The 6,487-nt window shown below is 37.2% G+C and overlaps 1 long non-coding RNA gene across 2 annotated transcripts; it reads left to right on the forward strand.

Moving 5' to 3' along the window:
• Positions 1-2,363: 2,363 nt before the first annotated feature.
• LOC149466319 (uncharacterized) lies at positions 2,364-6,235 on the forward strand. 2 transcript variants are annotated; one of them, XR_016312124.1, is made up of 5 exons: positions 2,364-2,382; positions 2,502-2,580; positions 3,001-3,138; positions 3,246-3,328; positions 6,032-6,235. It is a non-coding gene; the product is annotated as an uncharacterized LOC149466319 (long non-coding RNA). The 2 variants fall into 2 exon arrangements; XR_016312123.1 differs by lacking the exon at positions 2,364-2,382 and having other exon boundaries at positions 2,483-2,580.
• Positions 6,236-6,487: the final 252 nt, after the last annotated feature.

A 6,487-nucleotide genomic window follows, 5' to 3' on the forward strand; every position in this document is an offset into this window, starting at 1 on the left:
AATATATTTAAAAAAATATTTTTAATATATTTTGTAATATATAAAACATGCATTTCAATATGCAGTATATATATATATATATATATATATATATATATATATATATATATATATATATATATTAATATATATGTTTATATTTATTGAAATATATTGAATATTGCCAAAGTTGTAGCACTTCAAATATATGTCAATATATTTGGGAAGAATTGTTTTTAAATATATTTTAAATATATTTTTCTTCCATGTGGGATGCTACAGTCCTTGTACCCCCAAAATACGGTCTCACAGATAAATCCCTCAAGACAAAGGATAATTTTTTTACAAGTTAAACTTTTCCATATCAGCTGCTTTTCTGCACACTAAGAAGCATTACTTTGAGCATACCTTCGAGTCTCCCAGCAGACTCTGGAGTGGATTCAAATATGGTGGGCTAATTGTAGGAGAATAGATGGGGTAAGGGGGGATCAGTCATACCATTCCCCATTGGTTGAAGCAGCTGGATGGGAGGCAGATCAGCTGTAGTAATCCTATATCGCTCCTACCCACATGGAAGAAAAATATATTTGAAATATATTTTAAAATATTCTTCCCAAATATATTGACATATATTTGAAATACTACAATTTTGGCCATATTCGATATATTTCAAAATTTATATATACTGTATGATGAAATGCGTTTTTATTACAAAATATATGAAAAATAATTTTAAAAATACATTTTCAAATATACTGTATGTCCCTAAAAATATAAATCTACATTTTTGGAATGTGTTCACAATATGTACACACACACACACACACACACACACACTTTTTTTATATTTTACAAAATATATAAAAAATATTTTTAAAACTATATATTTTTTAAATATATTCTTCAGATTTTTTTTAGCATATAAAAAAGTCACTTTAACATATATTTTAACATATATTTGTAAATGCATTCCAAAAATGTAGATTTGTATGTTTAAAGACATACAGTATATTTGAAATTTATTTTTACAAATAATTTTCATATATTTTGTAATAAAAATGCATTTAAACATACCAGTGTATATATATATATATATATATATATATATATATATATATATATATATATATCTTGAATATGGCCATATGAATATGTTGGTCTTCAGCAAAATGGAGCACGTGAAATGCACATGCACCATTTTCACTATATATACACGATGTGAAACATCAGACGCTGTAGGCACCATGTGGGTCCCAGCGGCCATCTTGGATCTCTGTATATGGTCAGTGAATTCTGTTCTGTTCCTTATACATCTGCATTTGTGTTGGAATAAACATATACCTCTTAAAACGGTATCACGCTATTGGCCTCCTCTTTTTGGGCTCCTTGTGAGCTTCTAACAATCCACAGAGCTGTATAAGAGAAGTGGCAGAGCCATTGCTTACAGCAGAGGAAGCAGTGAGGGAACATCAGAGCAGACCATACTCACCTTTAAAGGGGCCTCCAGTTGATCTACTGAGAGTGTTCTCATGCGCTACTTGATTGCGCATCTGGTGAGTGCGCAGTCTTTACACCATTGGTCACATCACCATATTACCGGATCACCAACTATTGAAGATCAATATCAGATTTTCCGCACACCCATTCTTGGACATTATAATTATATTTTTCAGCACTTTAGCACTGTTGGTCACTTTACAGTGACAGAGTTGTACGCAACCACTAAGTCACTTTATTTTGCTGATATATTAGCACCTTATCACTGGTCACTTTATTGAATGTTCTCATTAACTCCTTCACGCCGGCTGCACGCAAATGTGCAGCCTCCCGGCGTCTGGGCCTAGATGCCGAGCGGCCGCACATTTGCGTTCATATAACCAAAAACATATGTGCCGAGAGCGCGCGCCCCACGCGCTCCCAGCACACATGTGAGGTATTCACGGAAAGGTCCCGGTCCGCTCTTTCGATCGGGATCTTTCCCGATCATGTGACCGGCCATGACGTCCCGGTGGCCACATGACACTAAGCCCCGCCCACCTCCCGGCACAGGAACTCCTCTTCACGCCGGGACGATCCGACGTGAAGGGGTTAATATATGTTTGATATTTATTGCATATGTAATTTTGACACTTGGCAATTTTAAGATTTTAGCGCTGCACCTATTTTATATTTGATGCTTTGGAGGTTTTTTGGTACATTTTGGTGTTTCAGCAGCTTGTTTGACTTCAACACTCACTTATCTCTCTGTGCTTTCTTATTGTAAATATTTATTGTAAATATATGTTGCATGTATAATTTTTTTTTCCTGAATATATTTCTCTTCCATATGGGTAAATAGCAGATCCAGGGAATGTTTGAAATGCTTACTGGGTGCTGATATTTGTCCCACCTGGAGGGTAGGAGGTAAATATTTTTGTAGATTCATATGCTGAGTTATGTGTTCCTGAGAAAGATGTGACTATTACCTCAAACATTAATTAAACCTTCTGTGTACTCAACTTCTTCATCTTCTATTATATAAGCCGACCCCGTTCTTCATAGAGTAGACCTCCACTGAAGTCTTCCATCTGTCTACATTCTCAGCACCAACTGACCTCCCCGGTAAGTATACGCTGGAATATCTGTATTATATTATTCATCCTATTATAATTATTCATAAGGAAAGAATCCTCGGTCTTCAGATTTCAGGTAAACTTTAAATGACTCCTCTGTTTTATTTTGATTTTAAATAATGTCAAGGTTACTCCTATCATTTTTGCACAATAATGGGAAAATTAAAATTGTTTCACGAAATTCAAACCAGAAAACACTAAAATTGGCCAGAGGTTATGAAAATTCTCTTAAGACAGAATAAAAAAAATTAAAGCCCTTCAGGTCTAGTGTGTATTTTGGGAGGTCCCCCCCAAAATCCATATCAGAGCCTTTTCTGAGCATGCAGCATGGCAGGTCAGGAAAGGAAAGGGGGGGACAAGCAAGTGGCCTCCCTTACTGAACCATATGATCCACACTTTTTGTTCCCAGAACACACGAACAGCTGATGTTGGAGTCGAACTTATGTTCAAGCCCAACACCATCCAATCATAGAGACCATCATCTGGGGACTGTTCTCATTCATACAAGAAAAAAAACCTATAGAAGCTATTGGAGATGCCAGTGCAGGTTCATACAAATTGATTTTCAGTCTAACATCCTTTCTCGGGTTATTTTTGAGTCGTCTTTCCAATTTTGTCTTCTTTTTCTTTCCATGAATCCAAAATGATCCACAGAGCCCAAAGATGTTCACCTTGAAGAAATCCCTGTTACTCCTTTTCTTTCTTGGGATCGTCTCCTTGTCTCTCTGTGAGGAAGAGTAAGTATCTAGAAGACTTTTTTTAAAAATACAGACGTACCTCGGTTTACAAACGCCTCGGTTAACATAATTTTCGGTTTACGAATGAAAATCCATTGAAAATAATGCCTCGGTTTACGAATTTTTTTCTCAATAAGAACGGATTAATTGGTTTTCAATGCATTAACGAATTAATTTTTAATCGTGTCCCTGTACAGTATTTATGCCTTTAAAGTGCACTTTATAAAGAGTTTTGAACAGATAGAAGACTTTTTTTTCCTTTTTTCTGACCTCCAGAATGGATTAATTGGTTTTCAATGCATTCCTATGGGAAACGGCGTTTCGGTTTACGAATTTTTCACGATACAAAAAGTCCCGCAGAGCGCATTCAATTCGTAAACAGAGGTGAGCCTGTAAAAATATAGCCTTTTAACCCTTTTGCTGCCAAATCTGTACAATGTACAGACCTACAGCACTGCTTCCAGCTGGCCAGGTCCGTACACTGTACAGACCTGCATTCCGCCATCTGCTAAAGGCTCGTGGTCACTGACCTGATGGCACAACTGTTCAGAAGACTCTGCTGGACAAACTACCAGCTCTGATTAGTGGACGACAATATGCCCCCGACACCTTCTGCCACGTCTGACATTTCTCCCCCTGCTTCCCCCCCCTGCACATACCCTGCCATGCCCCCACCACTCTTCCCTACCACACCGGTCCCTTCAGCCCTGCCCCCTCACTCGCTGTGACAGCGTGAGGAAAGTGCAGCCGATAACCAGCAACTGTATTGGATACAGCTGATCACGTGGTAAAAGGCCACTGTGATTGGCCTTTTACCTCAACCCGTGAAATCCAGTTTTTGCCTATAAATCAAGGTGGTTGTTTGTACACAATGACCGTTTCCTCTCAGGAGAGACACCGAAGAAGAAGAAAACGAAGAAAATGAAGGGGATACTAAAGTTAAGGATGTAAAAAGATGCGGGATCAGACATGGCAGGGTGTATTGTGGACGCTGATCATTAGAAAGACAGGTTGAAAGGTGACTTGTAAATCATCTGATGTGGAATATCATTTATCTAAATGCACAACAGATGTCTGATAAATAATAATCAATATTCATACATCGTGTAGTCTTCTTTTTTTTTTACTATTTTTAGTTACATTACTATATGTTGAAATGCGTTTTCTTTTACAAAATACATGAAAATATTTTTAAAAATACATTTTCAAATATCAATATTTCAAATATATTGTATGTCTTTAAAAATACAAATTTACATTTTTGGAATTAATTTACAAATATATGTAAAAATATATGTTAAAATTACTTTATATGTTAAAAAAATCTGAAGAAAAAAAAAATAAGTATAGTTTTAAAAATATTTTTCATATATTTTGTGTTATAGATAAAAAAATGCATTTCAACATTCCTACATACCTCCTTTAGTTGGGGGAGCTATAGTCCTTAGCACACTTTCCGAGGAATGTAATCACTTGTTAACTTTCAGTTGGATACATCGGCCCCACTGATCCTGGGAGATCCTCCAAATAGGACAAAAGGACTCACATGGAAGAAAAATATATTTGAAATATATATTGTATGTTGAAATGCGTTTTCTTTTACAAAATATATGAAAACTATTTTTAAAAATAGTTTTTCAAATATACTGTATGTCTTTAAAAATACATTTAATCTACATTTTTGGAATGCATTTACATGTATATTTTATATGGTAAAAAAATCTGTAATTTTGTAATAAAAAACTTCACATGAAGTGGAAAAAGTCGCTTATGAGTGACGGTCCATGCAATCGCCAAGGGTCGGATACGACTGGATAGATAGATCGATCGATCGATCGATCAATCTATGCTTGTCCCACATATTTGAAGCTGTGTACTGTTGACTGGCTCACTACCTCACCAACTACTCTTTCAGTAAAATAGTACTTTCTGAGATTAGTTTTGAACTTTCCTCCAGTTAGTTCAAGGTCATGTCCCCGTGTTCTTGATTTTGGTTTCATGTTGACAATCCTGCCCTCCTGATCCTGATTCACCACCTTGATGTATTTAGAGGTTTCACTCATGTCTCCCCTTTCCCTTCTTTCCTCCAGACTGTACATGTTAAGTTCCTGAGGTCTCTCCTGATATGTTTCATCCCCCGGACCTTTCACCATTTTTGTTCCCGACTCTGGACTTGTTCTACCTTATCAATATCTTTTCGTAAGTGAGATCACCAGAACTGGACACAGTATTCTGAATGAGGTCTAACTAAAGATCTATATAGAAGAATAAGGACCTCTTTCCTCCCGCTGGTGACCCCTCTAGTGATATAAAGATTTATATAGAGGAATCAGGACCTCCTTCCTCCTGCCGGAGATCCCTCTAGTGATATAAAGATTTATATAGAGCAATCGGGACCTCCTTCCTCCTGCCGATGACCCCTCTAATGACATAAAGATCTATACGGACGAATCAGGACCTCCTTCCTCCTGCCAGTGACCCCTCTAGTGATATAAAGATCTATATGGAGGAATCGGGACCTCCTTCCTCTTGCCGGTGACCCCCTCTAGTGATATAAAGATCTATATAGGGGAATCAGGACCTCCTTCCTCCTGCCGGTGACCCCTCTAGTGATATAAAGATCTACATTTGGTCCCAACGAAATACAGTTGTTGTATAATATTCAGCGCTGTTTTATTTAACAATACCTGTGTCTTCTACCAGGAGAGACGCCGATGAAGAAGAAAATGAAGAAAACGGAGAGGAAACTAAAGTGGAAGAAGTAAAAAGATTTTTCCCACTCTGGATGATGGTCAGTAGAAAGGGAAACCTTCAACTTGAGTAGTTTGAAAAAATGTTGAAACGTAAATTGTAATATAGTTTAGCTAAATGCACAACAGATGTCTAATAAAAAATAATCAATACTCATACAGTGTTTTCTTCTTTTTTTTACTGTTTTTACAAAGTACGTGTAGCGCTACCCTCACAAGGGCCACTGTGTTGTGGGTACCATTAAAGTGTTACTAAACCCCGGACCCTGCATTCACTATATCCGCTCTCCCTGGACCCTCCATTCACTATATCTGGTCTCCCCGGACCCTGCATTCACTATATCTGGTCTCTTCGGACCCTGCATTCACCATATTAGTTCTCCCCAGACCCCGCATTCACTATATCTGG

The sequence above is a fragment of the Staurois parvus genome, unplaced genomic scaffold, assembly GCF_062004578.1.
Source record: "Staurois parvus isolate SC_StPar_1 unplaced genomic scaffold, SC_StPar_1.0 ptg000132l, whole genome shotgun sequence".
NCBI lineage: Eukaryota > Metazoa > Chordata > Amphibia > Anura > Ranidae > Staurois > Staurois parvus.